General features: G+C 41.2%; 1 long non-coding RNA gene across 7 annotated transcripts in view; it reads right to left on the reverse strand.

Moving 5' to 3' along the window:
* Positions 1–11499, reverse strand: part of LOC124093969 (uncharacterized) — a 96625-nt gene extending 85126 nt beyond the window's left edge. The window contains exons 1-3 of one of the 7 annotated variants that reach the window (XR_009226955.1): positions 9591–10201; positions 9327–9486; positions 8896–9205 (exon numbers count right to left, since the gene is read on the reverse strand). This is a non-coding gene — a long non-coding RNA (uncharacterized LOC124093969). Of the gene's footprint in view, positions 1–8895; positions 9487–9590 lie in introns of all 7 variants that reach the window. The other 6 variants (XR_009226954.1, XR_009226957.1, XR_009226953.1 and 3 more) reach the window with 6 other exon arrangements.
* Positions 11500–15265: the final 3766 nt, after the last annotated feature.

Here is a 15265-nt window from a genome sequence, read left to right on the forward strand (position 1 = left end):
AGCAACTACACTCCTATCATTCTTATTTTGAAAGAATTATACACGGGGATTCAGGCACAGATGTACACCAATGTTCACAGCATTATTCTTCACAATAGTAAAAAGGTGAAAACCACCCAAATGTCCACGGACATATAAATCGATAAATAAAACATGGTACACACATATATATACATTGAAATAATATTCAGACTTAAAAATAATAATAATATAAATGCTGTAACATGAATGAACTTTGATAATATACCAAGTGAAAAAGGCCAGCTATAAAAATGCAAATACCTTTTTCTTTGGAGGGAGGGATGTACTGCAGATTAATCCCAGGGGCAATTCACCACTGAGCAACATTCCCAGCCCTTTTTATTTTGAGAAAGTGTCTCGCTAAATTGCTGATGCTGGCCTTAAACTTGTGATCCTCCTGTCTCAGCATCCCATACTGGTGGAATTACAGGTGTGTGCCACTGCACCCACACAAATGCCTTTTTAAAACTCTTAATTTGATATATTTTCAGGTCTTTTATTCTATCAGTATGAAGGTTTAGAGACTATGTAAAAGACACTTAGTGTTAACTACATAAATCTATTCATTATCATATAAATGAAATGAGCAAAATATTGATTCAACTTTAAACAATTATTTCATTTTTTGTCCAGTAGGTCATATATACTCAAGTTGATGATCTAAACATTTAGCTGGAGTTTATTATCTTTAACTTTTTAGAATTGTATGTGTGATAGAATACATAAATCCATATATTTGATATTTTTGACATATTTTTTTCATTGTCACTCACACAGTGGTTTTTTCAGTGATATAGTCTAGGAAGATGCAATGAATTTTGCATCTGCAATAAAGTTCAACAATGATATTTTCCTGAACATTTAGGGTTTTGCTACATGTCTTCATAAAAATTTCCAGGAACGAGGCAATAATTTTAGTTACAGCTTTGGTATTAGCACTAGCACTGGAAAAGAAAAAGGTATATATATATATCACAAAAGCCTGAGGGAAAGGATGCCACTTGGGTTCAGAGCTGTCACTCTTCTATTCAAGCTTCAAAAATGTCTTGGCTTTCTTCATTCCACAAGAGGCTTACTGGAACCACTGCACACTGTGTCAAAGGACAGGCAAATCCTTTATCAGCACATCCTTTTGAAACTGTCATTGAACTGCATGGACCTAAGGAGTGATAAGCATTAATAATACCCTGTCCCTTTTATCCCTTCTGCTTTTCAGCTTTATTGCTGGATTCTTTATCTAACCTTAGGTTTTTGCAGTTGAGACAAATGCATTTCTTTCTGCCTTTAAAAGTGGTGGTTAACCTACCTTGTAAAGATGTGTACGAGATTTTTTTCAAATACTTATTTTCTAAAATAATACTTCATTGTAAGTGAACTTGGGCTTTAACTTGGAAAATTTCAGTATCATGTATCACAATATATCTGAAATTCAATGCATCAAAAGAAAAAAGAAGGAAAGGAAAAAACCTACTACGCCTCTTGAATGACTTTTCAAGGTGTACATTTTGTTATTGCTACATTTGCTTTTTTTATTTGAATGAAGCCTGTACACATACATGTAAGCATAGGAATGATGAACTCAGGAAGGTTAAGTGAAAAATAAATTGTGGATAAAGCTGAGAAATATGTCTTTTAAAGCTTTTTGGGTTGTTACATGAGAATTTCAAAATTACAACTTCTTTTATTAATATTTTTGTATTTAGGTTACTTAAGCCAACTATATATATATATATATATGTGTGTGTGTGTGTGTGTGTGTATTTAAAACTATCACATGCAAGACACTTTGTTTTATATAATTAAAATGTAAAAATTTGTACCTTTTTTGTATATGCACAAAATGGTAAAGTCTTGGTTTGATAGGATTATTTTAAAGTTTCAATTATTGTTAAGATGCTGTACAAGTAACAATAAAAAAGACCTCTTAAAAATATGTTCCTAGCCAGGTGCAGTGGTACATGCCTGTAATCCCAGCAGCTCAGGAGGCTGTGGCAGGAGGATCAAAAGTTCTAAGCCAGCATTAGCAAAATCGAGGCAATAAGCAACTCAGTGAGACCCTGTCTCTAATAAAATGCAAAATAGAGCTGAGGATGTGGCTCAGTGATCAAGTGCCCCCGAGTTCAATCCCCAGTACTCCTCATCCATGCCAAACTATGTTCCTGTTCCTGGCATATATTTTTTCATGTTCAACATAAAAGAATTGTGCATAATAAAGGAACTAGACAAATTACATTAAGGGTTATGTTACAGTGATGGGATGATGGATTAATCATGAAACAAGACCACCCAAAAGGATCTATTATTTCCAAATTTGTATTTTTCATTAAAATAAGTGTAAGGATTGAATGTAAGACTTTATACACTTCTATTTCTGATTTACATGACAGGTGATTTAAATATAAGCAAACACCAGCAGTGATCAACAGGCTTAAAAATCAATTTTGTCTGTTCCATGTTTTTACATATTTACCTCCTTTAGCATATGCTTTGGAAGATGTGTTCTTGAAACTGTCTTAGCATCAGATTATGTGCATATGAATATTTGTGTATGTGTATGTGTGTGTGTGTGTGTGTGTGTGGTGTGTGTGTGTTAAAGAAGCAAGGATATATTGCTAAGAGAGAAATAGTGCTAAGAAAGTGAACAGCTCTTTCTTGAACTCTCTTCTGTTTGTTGTAGATATTAAACTTGCACCAACATCTTTCATTCCTTTTGTAGCTCCTTTCTTCAGCCACATCTGTTAAGCAAAACTCCAACAACTCAAGTCTACAATTAAACTTTTTACCTCTAAAATTATAAGAATATACTTTTTATTGGTATCAGTTAACTTTATAATATGAACCATTTCAATTTGTATTCTACAAACTTCGACCGTCAGCATTATAGCTCTTTCCCTTTGTTTTCATTTTGATGAGCTACAGTAATACTGATGCTCCCTTCTGATTACAAAACTTCAATTCTTATAAAGCCATAATCTTCCTCGACTCTAAGCAAATTTCCTTGTTTCTTGCTTTACTGAGAAAAATCAAGAAAACCACCAACTTACTTGTTCCCCACAGAACTGTCCCTATTTCTAGTTTGGATGAGGAAGCATCTCTTGTCCTGACCAAGGACAGCCATGCCAGTCAAGCTTTCAACCTAATCCTATCACTTTCAGATTTTCCTGCATAGTCTCAACTCACAGTCCTTGAAAGAAAAAGATGCTCTTGAAAAGAGGAGAAGTAGGAAGTAAAAAGAAATATTAAGGAAAAAAGTCAAGTGAATATGCTCACTTAATGGTGCCCCTTCATCAAAATTCTATGTTACAGTTTTCTAAACTTCCTGACAATATGCTCAATGGCTTGGCTGTAAATTCAGACAAAATCAGTTAATTTTAAAAAAGGGAAATCAGCTTAGAGGGGAATTTGGCCAAATCTTATAATTTAGAAAGCACAAAAATGGATTTGCTTACATAGAAGTCCAGGCCCTTACTTTTGGAGATTCTCTTATTGGTCAGAGGTTGGATCTGAACACTGTGTGTGAGAGGTTGTTTTAATTTTTGGTTTTTAAAGCTTTATTTTTTTATGTTCTCTGTATGGTTCTAAGGTTCAACCAGGGATGAACTTCAGTGAGTGAAAGGTGAACTAGCTAATTGATGGTAAAGACGCATGAAAAAGCCCTCTTCTATCCACTTAAGTATATTTTCTATTCTGCTGTTCCACTCAATATTAATATTTAACAGAATATAAAAATGAAGACTTTTGGAAATTTAAAAGACCATAGGACCTAAAAGAAGCAGAAATGGGTATTTTAATTCTCCTGACAAGGATTTATAAACAGAATAAACAGATTGAAAATTATGATCGAGAAAGTCCTGTCCATGGCTGCAGGGCCTCTGTCTGTCTTGTTGAACACTCTATCTCCAGCATCAAGCCCATTGTTTTTTACATGGTAGATGAATTAACAGAACAAATCCCACCTACCTTAAGGGGACTTGTCTGTGTAGAAAGGAGATGGCTTTTGCTTTCAGGGTGAAATAAACTCTCTGGTTCCTGTCCAGTGGAATTGCAACTTAATACCAACTAGCTCCTGGTAACTGCAGTGTGGGCCCTGGTTAACAACTGACATAGTCCCCATATCCACACCCACAGTCCTGCCTGGCCACCTACTCTGTGATGACAGGCAGATTGTCTGTTACATTGCAGGAGGATGAACTGTACAGAGATGGCAGTTAGACCCAGCTTCAGGCTAGAGCTTGTAAAATGACCCTTTGTCAGTTATCTCAGTAATTAACTTTAAAGCTCTTATTTGTTCCAATTTGTTCATTTGTTCATAAATAAGTCAAAGAATCTCTTATTTCATCTATTAAGAGAGAGTCATTAATCATGCATTTTATGTTTTATGCTTGAATTGTTAAAAAATATTTTGAAGACTCAAGAAAACTGAACTTTCTGATAATGTTTAAAGTCAGTGACCAAATAACTCATTAAAGTTTGATGGGACAGAGAAACATAAATTTATCTTAAATAAATAAATAAAATTCACTTCTTCTTGTGTTCATTTAACAAATATTTATGAGGAACTGCTCTTTGCTCTGCATTGTCCTCCCAGACACTAGAAAGACAAAGAAAAAAAAAAAAAAAAAAAAACACCAGTGCAGTTCCTATTCATTTGGGACTTACATTCTAGAGGAAAAACAACAGGCAGTAAGCAAAATGAACAAATTAGCACATTAGAAGTTTCCATATGTAAACTCGACTATGAAAACAATCAAGCCAAGAAAATGGAACACAGAGTTTTGGGAATAAGTACTAGTTGAGGTGGTCAGCTTTGCAGAGACTTGAATATATTTAAGATTTTCTATTGACAGTGCCATTATTATTAATTTTTGAGTCCCAAACAGAATAAATGATAAAGCATAGGTTTGTTTGAGATTTTTTGGAATTTTCACCTTAATGTCACTGGACTTTATTAGTGTTATCAATAGGGGCCTGGACAGGAATTTCACCTCTGGGTTCAGGAACACATCATATTATATCAATCTAATGGTTATCCCAAAAAGGCAGACTGGGCCCAAGGATTGCACATAAATAATGACTCCATTCAAAGGCACACCCCTTTGATTTTATTTAAAGAGTAGCCTCTTATTAATACCTGCATGGCCAATTTTTCAAAAATGAGCTCCAATTAGTGGAACTCTTACTCCAAAGTCAATGGCACTGGTGAGAAGTCAAGAGAATCTCAAGTGTATAGTCCAATGATGGTTCAATGCCTTTTTTCCCAGAATTCTGCCACCCATCCTTTCCTTCTCTATTCTTATCTGAAATTCCACAATAAACACACACAAGACTGGTGGTTCATCTACAATTCAGACACATACTCTTACACAAATACATTGCCATTCATATTCATGATGTTTAACTTGGCTGCCTATTTAATTACTGAAAATGGCCATATCAAAATTTGCACGTGTGCATGGAAATAAAAGCTGACCACTTACATTTTAAAATTTTATTCAATATCATTTTTTATTTCTAGGTTTTTATATACCATGTTGCAAGTCTACTTTAAGGTTAAATACAATTTTGACCCAATATTGCTCTTTTGGAAAATGAATGATATTAGATTTGAAGCCTAAAAGATATAAATTATGTATCTTATGAATCTTAAGAGAGATTTTTAACTTTTTGTCAAAAGGCAAGTTCTGATTAAAAATTGAGGAAAGGTAGAACTTGGATGGAAAATTATTTAAGACCTCAGAATGCCTACATAACTCATAACCTTGAGGTAGATGCTATGATTATCCTACTAACTTCATTAAGTTCCATGGAAGCAAGGACTTGGCCTATTCACTCTGTACTCCACACCTAGTATAGTGCCTAGCACACAAACGTTGATCAAGCAAAGTGATTAAAGGACCCAAAGAAATTTTCAGACACAATTAAAAGTTTAAAAAACCCAGAAAAGTATCCCAGGCTGTGCATTGGCAAAGCTTGGCTGAACCACGACCTCAGTACCAACATGCAGAGTAGACTCAACTCTAAGACACCCTTAACACCAAAATGCCACAAGTAACCTCAGCTTAGCAACCATCAAGTGTGCAGGAGACAGTGGCTGGATCAACCGACACCAGTGACCAGACAACTGTCAGGTCTATGGTGAGCTGGGATTCTTTTTCATAGTTTTAACTAATTTGTGCTTGATCATAAATTTTAATTCAATTCCAAAATCCCTAAAACAATTCTTCACAGAACTAGAAAAAGCAACCATGAACTTCATGTGGAAAAATAAGAGATGCAGAATAGCCAAAGCAATACTAAGCAAGAAGAGAGAAGACATATCATAATACTATAGCTTAAACTGTACTACAGAGACATCGTAACAAAAACAGCATTGTATTGTCATCAAAATAACACAGAGACCAATGAATGGTACAGAATAGAAGACAGAGAAAACTCACAAAAACACAGTTATCTCAAACTAGACCAAGGCGCCAAAAACATACATTTAAGAAAAAAAAAAAAAAGCCTGTTCAACAAATGGTAAATGGTGCAGGAAAAATTGGAAAGCCACATAAAATAAAAAGTAAAGCCCTCTCTCTCACTCTGCACAAAACTCAATTGAATATAGATCAAAACTTAGGCACTAGAACAGAGATCCTGAGCCAAATAGAAGAAAAAGTAGGCCTAAATCTTCACTATGTCATCCTAAGATCTGACTTCCTTAAGGTGACTCCTACATTCCAAGAATTTCAAGAATCAATAAACAGGATAGATTCAAATTAAAAAGCTTCTTCTCAGCAAAGGAAACAATCAATAATGTGAAAAGAGAGCCTACAGAATAGGAGAAAATCTTCACCACATGCACCTCAGAGCATTATTCTCCAGGATATATGCAGATCTCAAAAAACATGACACCAAAAAAAACAAATAACCAAATCAATAAATGGGCTAAGGAACTAACAGACACTTCACAGAAGAAGCAACAAATACATGAAAAATGTTCAATATTTAGCCATTAGTAGAAAGCAAATCAAAACTTCTCCAAGATTTTATCCCACCCCAGTCGACAAACATGGTTATCAAGAATACAATCATCAAGTAACAATAAATGTTAGGGAGGATGTGGGGAAAAGGGTGCACGCACACATTGCTTGTGTGACTGCAAATTGAGGCAACCATTATGGAAAGCAGTATGGAAATTCCTCAGAAAACGTGGACTGGAACCAACATCTGACACAGCTCTCCCTTTCCTCATTTTATAACCAAACGACTTAAAACCAGCATATTACAATGACACAGTCACATTATGTTTACAGCAGCTCAATTCATAATAGATAAACTATGGAACTAACCTAGGTGTCTTTCAACAGATAAATGAATAAAGAAAATGTGGTGTGTATGAGTATAGATATACATATGTGTGTATGTGTGTGTGTGTGTGTATATATACATATATATAATATATATAATATATATATATTATATGTAATATATACATATATATATATATACACACACACACACACACACAATGCAAACACACATACACACACATAAACAATTTTACACACATATATAGGATGGAATAAACTCAGCCTTAAAGAAGAATTAAATTATGACATTTGCTGGTAAATGGATGGAGCTTATCATGCTAAGTGATAAGCCAATCCCAGAAAATTTTCCCTGATATGCTTATGATAATCACAGTAAGGGGGGGGGGGGGTAGGGAAGAATAGAGTTGTTTTAGACTGCACAGAGAAGTGAAGAGAGGGAAAGGGGTACACTGGGTAGAGTGGATAGTAGAATGAATCAGACATTTATTCCAAAGTACATATGCAAATACGTGACTAGTGTGATGCTACATCCTGTACAACCAGAAGCATGAGAAATCATACTACATTTATGTACGCTATGTCAAAGTGCATTCTATTGTCCTGTAGAATTAGAACATTTTTTTAAAAAGAAGATTAAAGAAAACATACCAATTTGCAGAAAAAAATATGACTACAATATCTGCCACCTGGAGACACTCATGGTAACTGAAGCTAAACCAGTCTTCAAAAAACAAAGGACAAATGTTTTCTCTGATATGTGGGAGCTAACCCACAATAGGAGGGGTGATGGGAACAGAAGTGCAGTAGATTAGACAATGGGGAATGAGGGAAAGGAGGGGCATAAGCAAAGGAAAGACAGTGGAAAGACTCTAATGCAGCTTTCCCATGTATATACGTGGAAACAACACTGTGAATCCCACCACCATGTACATCCTAAGAATATAATTCTAAATATATAAGGTATCTTACTTATACAAATATTGATTATATAATATTGAATTTTATGGGCCAGGATTGTGGCTCAGTGGTAGGGCACTTGCCTAGGCATGTGTGAGGCACTGGGTTTAATTCTCAGTACTGAATTAAAAAATAAAATAAAATAAATGGACCATTAACAACTTAAATAATTTTTTAAAAATGGATTCTATAATAAAAACAACCAATAAATGAAAATTAACAAAATGAAACATTTCCTAGGTTCCCTTAAACATTTTGATAGCACTGAAATCAACTTCAAATGAATGGAAAGAAAAAAGGCTTTTAAGAGTAAGTTAGTCTCCACCATTATTCTGTGAAATGATGACATAACTATTGGGACAGACTTTTCCCGCTTATGACCTCCAGAACTGTGGGAAATATTTTTCTATTATTTATGAGTCTCATAATTTTCACTAGTAGAAATTAAAATTAACAAATTTCAATATTTAGACGCTAATTACCTAACGAATAACAATACCTCGAAACCAGAGTTTGAAGATGAGACTCCATGGCTCTAGCTGGCAGGTAGGGGGTCTGCGTGCGGGGTGGGGAGGCCTCCGCAGCAGAGAGGAGTCCTACCTACCTCCTTATGGCGGGCCATTCCATCCAGCGCTGCAGCAGACCCCAGCAGATCCTCAACCATGTCTTCTTTCTTTCAGCAGTCTCTTGGAAGTCGAAGAATCACCTCTGGGAACCAAACCAGGGTGAAACTTCCATGGAACTCCGGCGAAAGTCCGGCGAAGGTCCGGCGAAAGTCCCGCGAAAGTCCCGCGAAAGTCCGGCGAAAGTCCGGCGAAAGTCCGGCGAAAGTCCGGCGAAAGTCCGGCGAAAGTCCGGCGAAATCCAGGACACCAACCTCGATGGCCTCCGCTGCTTCTCTACGTCTGAACAACCTGCAAGGGGTTTATATAGCGCTTGGTCCAATGCTATTGGTCCAAACTTATGCTAATTAGGACTTGAAAAAAGGACCAATGCTATTGGCCCAAAGTTATGCTAATTGGGTTGGACACATACTAACGCCATTGGTCAGTCTCTTTTTAATATTCATAGTAGATTCATTCATAGAAGCAGCCCCAAATTCCCACGCTGACAATGAATGAATGGGCTGGGAAGCAGCTCAATGGCAAAACCGCAAAGTGCTTGCCTCGCATTCCCAAAGCCTTGGCTTCCATCCCTGTTCCAAAAAGAAAAAGTAAAAACAAATTACAGATATATGAATGCCAGCAAAAAGGAAATAAACAAATTTTATCAATACATAAATCTTATTCAAAAACATACCTGGCTCTGCGTTCTGCAGATCTCTGTCAAGTGTCGCCTTACCCTTTACCTCTTCAAAACAATTTTTCCCAAAAGTTGAGAGTCATGGACCATGTCTTTTTTTTTTTTTTTTTTTTTTTTTTTTTTCCTAAAGAGCTTCACATCTTTATTTATGTAACAATTGCACTATGTGCATGTAATTGAATAGAACATGTAATTCATCACACCTGAAAACTGGAAAATAGGGAAATCACAATTTCTAAAGACAATTTCACCAAAGTGCAATTGAGTGACAGATTGTAAAGATGTCAATGATTGTATTAAAAGTCATCAAAATGGCCAGGCTTCATAAGGCCAAAAATGTTCTTCCATGACTCTTAATAAAAAACAAAAAAGAAAACCCAATGGAATTTGCATTTGAGTGGTCATGCTTAGACTTCACCCTTGTGACATTTCTCCTAAAAGCATCATTGGTCCAGGACATGTCATATATCCTGACTTCTCCATAAGGCAGAGAGAGTCTTGTTTCAAGAAACAATCACCTTGGAAAATGTAAATTTAAACAGAAAAAAAGTGTTTTTCACCTTTTGGATCATTCTTTTTTTTTTTTTTTTTTTTTTTTTTTAATTTTTTATTGTGGGTTGTTCAAAACATTACAAATTTCTTGACATATCATATTCCACACTTTGATTCTAGTGGGTTATGAACTCCCACCTTCACCCCATACACAGATTGCAGATTCACATCAGTTACACATCCATTGATTTACAAATTGCCATACTAGTGTCTGTTGTGCTCCGCTGCCTTTCCCATCATCCACCCTCCCCCCTCCCCACATGGACCATGTCTTAGTCATCTCTCTTCTGCACCTATGCCAGAGGTGATACGGATGTGTGGGATGTAATCGGGCTGAGGATCAAGGTCTCATTTGAAGCCAGCTTTTGAAGCATTGCTGGTGATATCACAAAATTGCTACTTGTTAAAATCCAGATGCATGCCTGAACAAATGATATAGAACCAAAAAATAGCATGATTAAAGGTCAAGAAGAAGCAAATAGGGCTGGAGTTGTGACTCAGTGATAGAGCTCTTGTCTCGCAAATGTAAGGCACTGGCTTTGATCCTCAGTACTACCTATGAACAAATGAATAAAATAAAGGTCCAGAGACACCCGCCCCAGCTCAGGCCCTTCCCAGATGCACTGGAGCTGGGGCCCAGAGTAGCCCGGTTTCTTCCCACTACCAGCAGGATGCTCAGTCCCAGACCAGGACCACTTCACTCACCTGCAGACGCCTGCCAGAGCTCATATACGGTCCAGATCTGCCCCCACCAACCTGCGCAGGAGGCCACACACAGGGTAAGACTGCATCCTTCCCTCAACTGGGAGACCTGCACCGAGCTCAGGTCCGGCCCAGAACCACTGGCTGACCCTCCCGAGAGCTGAGACTCTGGCCAGGACTGCCTCTGCCCACCGGCAGACCACTTCAGGAGCTCAGATCCAGTCCAGAGCCACTGCAAGGACCTGTGCAGGAGATGGGGCCCAGGGTAGGCCGAGTCCATCCACTCATCATGAGACTGGTGCCAGAGCTCAGGTTCTTCCCAGGCCTGCCTCCTCCATCCAGCAGCTCCCTCCAGACCTCACGTTTGGACCAGGACAGACTGCCACCAACAGACACTCAATGGTGGCCAATCCTGGCCCATTTCAGCCTCGACGACCTGAGTGGTAGCTGAAGCCCAGAGTAGGTCCCAGGCCTTCCCACCACCAGCAGACCCCTGCTGTAACTCAGGTCCCACCAGATAAGCCTTGCAGATGTGCACAGAAACCCGGGAAGAGGGTAGCCCTGGGAACATATGGCCACCACCAGACCACCACCTGAGCTCAGGCTTGGCCCAGCACTGACTCTGCCCACAGGCACAACCCTGCCAGAGTTTATACAAGGCACAGATTGGCCTCACTACCCAGGCAAGGGGAGGCCCTGTTCCATCCCACCACCTGAAGAACCCCACCAGAGCTCTAGCTCTGCCCACATCCAACTCAACGACCTGGCAGGATGAAGCCAGAGTCCAGGGTAGCCCATATCCTTCCAAGTCATCAAGAAACTGGCAACCAAATTCAGGCTCTGCCCACGACTGACTCCACCCATTGTCAGTTGCAGAACTTCAGCCCCAGCCCATACCAGCCTCACTGACAGGCACAGGAGCCTGGCCCAAGGTAGGCCTAATACCAACTGCCACAAGCAGGCCCCAAGCAGAGCTCAGGCCAAACACAGGACCGCCTTGGATCAACAGGCAGAGCTCAAACTCAGCCAAGATTGTCCTTGCTGAACTGCTTGTGAGGCCAGGCAAGGTGGGCCCCCAGTGTCATCCTGCCACATGCAGAACCTCGCCAGAGCTCGAGCTCTGCCCAGATCCAACTCTATGACCTGGCAAGAGATGAAGTCCGAGCCCAGGGTAGCCCAAGTGCATCCAGTCACCATGAGACTGGCACCAGAGCTCAGGCTCGGCCCATGACTGTCTCTGACCACTGACAGACAGTCACTGAAGTTCAGCCTCAGTCAGATCAGCCTTCCTGACAGGCGCAGGAGCCTGGCCCACAGTAGTTGGATGGACCTGTGGCTATCCTGTGCTTGGGTGTAGTCTCGGTCAGCCAGTGGCTGGAAGGACCAAGGCTATCCTAGGTAAGGACTCCCACGAAGGTGAAATAGGCTGATCAGGGCAGAGCCTGAGCTCTGGTGGCATTCAGCCAGTGGTGGGATGGCAACAGGCTTAACCTGAGAACAGGCTCATGTGCAGTTCAGCTGGGCAGATGAGGCCTGGGCTTGACTTCCGCAGGGGTCTACAGGTGGCGGGATGGAACTTGGCTTACCCTTGCCGAGGCTCCCGCACAGCTGGCCTTGGCTGATCAGGCATAAGCCTGGACTCCCAAAGGTGTTCCCTGTGGGCAGAGGCGGTCCTGGGTCTGTCCTGAGCTCTGGTGGGGGTCGGCCACTAAGCCAGGCTCCCACACCTGTCACCAAGGCTGACTTGGGCTGGGCAGGTGTCTTCCAGTAGGTGGAGTCAGTGCGGGGCGGAGTCTGACCTCTGGTGGGTATCTGACAGTAGGCGGAGTCATTCCTGCGATGAGGCTGCGCTCCAGCAGGGGTCAGCCTGCAGCGGGATGGCCCTGTGACTACTCTCTGCTCTGGCTTGCCTGCAGTTCAGCTGGGTAGATGAGGCCTGGGCCTGACCTTCGCAGGGATCAGCGGTATGGAACTTGGCTTACCCTTGCTCAGGATCGCGCGCAGCTGGCCTTGGCTGATCAGGCAGGAGCCTGAGCTCTGGAAGGTGTTCGCCTGTGGGTAGAGTCGGTCTTGGATGTGGCTTGAACTCTGCTGGGGGTTGACTGGTGGCGGGATGGAGCCAGGCCTACCTTGGACCAGGCTCCCATGCCTGTCAGCGAGGCTGGCCTGGGCTGGGGTTGAATTCTGGCAGGTGTCTTTCAGTAGGCGGAGTCAGTGTGGGGCAGAGCCTGAGCTCTGGCGGGCATCTGACAGTGGGATGAGTCCTTCCTGGGCTGAGTCTGAGCTCTGGCAGGGGTCAGCCCGAGGTAGGATGGACCTGTGACTACCATTTGCCCAGGCTATCACCTCATGTCATCCTGGGAGATCTGGGCTGATCCTGAGCTCCCAAGGATCTTTGCTGAGGAGTGGAGGCAGTCCTTGGCCAAGCCAAAGGATCTATGGGGCGTCAGGTGGTGGCAGATAGAAACTGGGCCATCCCTGGGGACCGGCTCCTGGACAGAGCTTGAGCCCAAGGTAGGCCTGGCTCCATCCCGCCTCCAGCATGGTGTGGGAACCTCCTCCTGGCACTCCCCAGGCCTCACTAATTTACTACTGAACCAGCAGGCCAAGGGGATTTTAAAAACAACAACAAAAATCAATTTATATATGATCTTTCAAAAGTGCATCAATGCATTCTACTGTCATATATAACTAATGAAAGCAAATGAAAAAATTTAAAAAGTAGATCAGCAATTAGGACTTTGGTCAACAAGTGGCCAGAATCAACTAATCTTCAATACCATGGAAAAAAGAAGACAGAAGATGTCACCCTAGAACATGAAATTTTCCAGTGATTTTTATCTTGCTCAATATAAAACCCAAAGTGGAAACAACTCATTCCACAGCTTGCTTTGGGAGCCTCCAGGGCCATGGCAGCCCCCTTGCTGCGTTTGGTCTCTAGTGCCTGCCATTGCCTCTCCAAGGGTGTCATCTGAATTCCATGAGGGTAGGGACAATGATCTGTGTCCCCAGAGCCCAGAATTGGGGCAGTCCCACAGTTCTCATCAAGGTGTTTGAGGTTCTCTGCACTGTGGGGTAATTAGTGAATTACTTGGCCACTCATCTTTTCTCCTCTCATGGATATCCCTGAGGACTCCTCAGCACAAGAAGAATGACAAGCACTATCAAACTCGAGATTCCGGCTCGGGGTCGTGACAGAGAATCAGCACATCATGACCACACTCAGGAAACCAGATCATTACCATAATGGGATCTTGTAATGGTATGCAGAAGCCCACAGGTATGCTGAGACTCAGTCCACCAGGAGAAAACCCTTATGAACCGGAGGACAGTCAAGGGACCCTAGGAGGTTAAGGAAAATCAGCACATTTAGGAAAAGCTCGCTCCACCAGATTGCTGTTGATTCTGGAAAGAGGACAAAGATGACAGGAATACGTGGATGCACAAACTAATGTATCTTATGTATGAAGAAGAAAGTACTTGAGCCTGGTGTCTTGTCACATGGAGGCTGAGGCAGAAATTCCAAGTTCAAAGCTAGCATCAGCAACTTAGCAAGGTCATAAGCAATTCGGTGAGGCCCTACTCTAAACCAAATACAAAAAAGGTCTGGGGATGGGGCTCAGTGGTTAAGCTCCCCAGGGTTCCATCCCCAATACAATAAAAACAAATAATGTGGTAGAACCCAGAGAGGAAGATCCCATTGCTGCTTGTGTTGGATCTTCCTGGGATGCCACCAGGTCAGGAAGCCCCTAGGATGACTGGCACACGGTGACGTCATTGGGCTGTCAGTCCGCCTGTCCTGTGACACCCGCAAGTATCTGGAGAGCAGCCAGGATGGCATAGCAGCCACCAAGGGGGATCCTTGGCACGCAAAGCCCAGAAAGTCCCATGGAGAACACAAACCAGTGCACTCTTCTGCCAGAGCCTAGGATCTCCAGGCCTTTGACTCCAAAGTGGATGGATGTGAAACACTTCCTTTCTGTGTGCCGGACTTTCCCCTGCTCTGCAGTCATTTCATGGGAGTATTGTTCAAATACTTCGGCACTTCCTTCACAAGAATTGAAACTAGGGTGAGAGGATTTTTGAGTGGAGTGCATTGATTTCATGCCTTGCAATAGTTGTGAGCATCCTTTCTTCTTCAAGAATAGGCAGAAAAAGATGTTTGAGATGTTTGAGGACAGTGACTGTCTGGAAATCAAGTCATTGTCATGATCCCTTGTGTGGGTTGCCGAAAATCGGAGCATCTGGAGGATCAAAGTTCGTGAGCCTCTTTGTCGTTCTCTCTTGTGTTTTCTGTTCTTTTCTTTTTTCTTTCTTTTTTGTTCCCACATATTGTGTCCAGGTATGATTGTCCACTGTGGGTGGGGTGTTAGTCTGCCTATTCTTGAAGAAGAAAGGATGCTCACAATTATTCCAAG

The sequence above is a fragment of the Marmota monax genome, unplaced genomic scaffold (genome assembly GCF_021218885.2).
Source record: "Marmota monax isolate L192 unplaced genomic scaffold, Marmota_monax_Labrador192_F-V1.1 WCK01_AAM20220418_F8-fsc00851, whole genome shotgun sequence".
Taxonomy (NCBI): Eukaryota; Metazoa; Chordata; class Mammalia; order Rodentia; family Sciuridae; genus Marmota; species Marmota monax.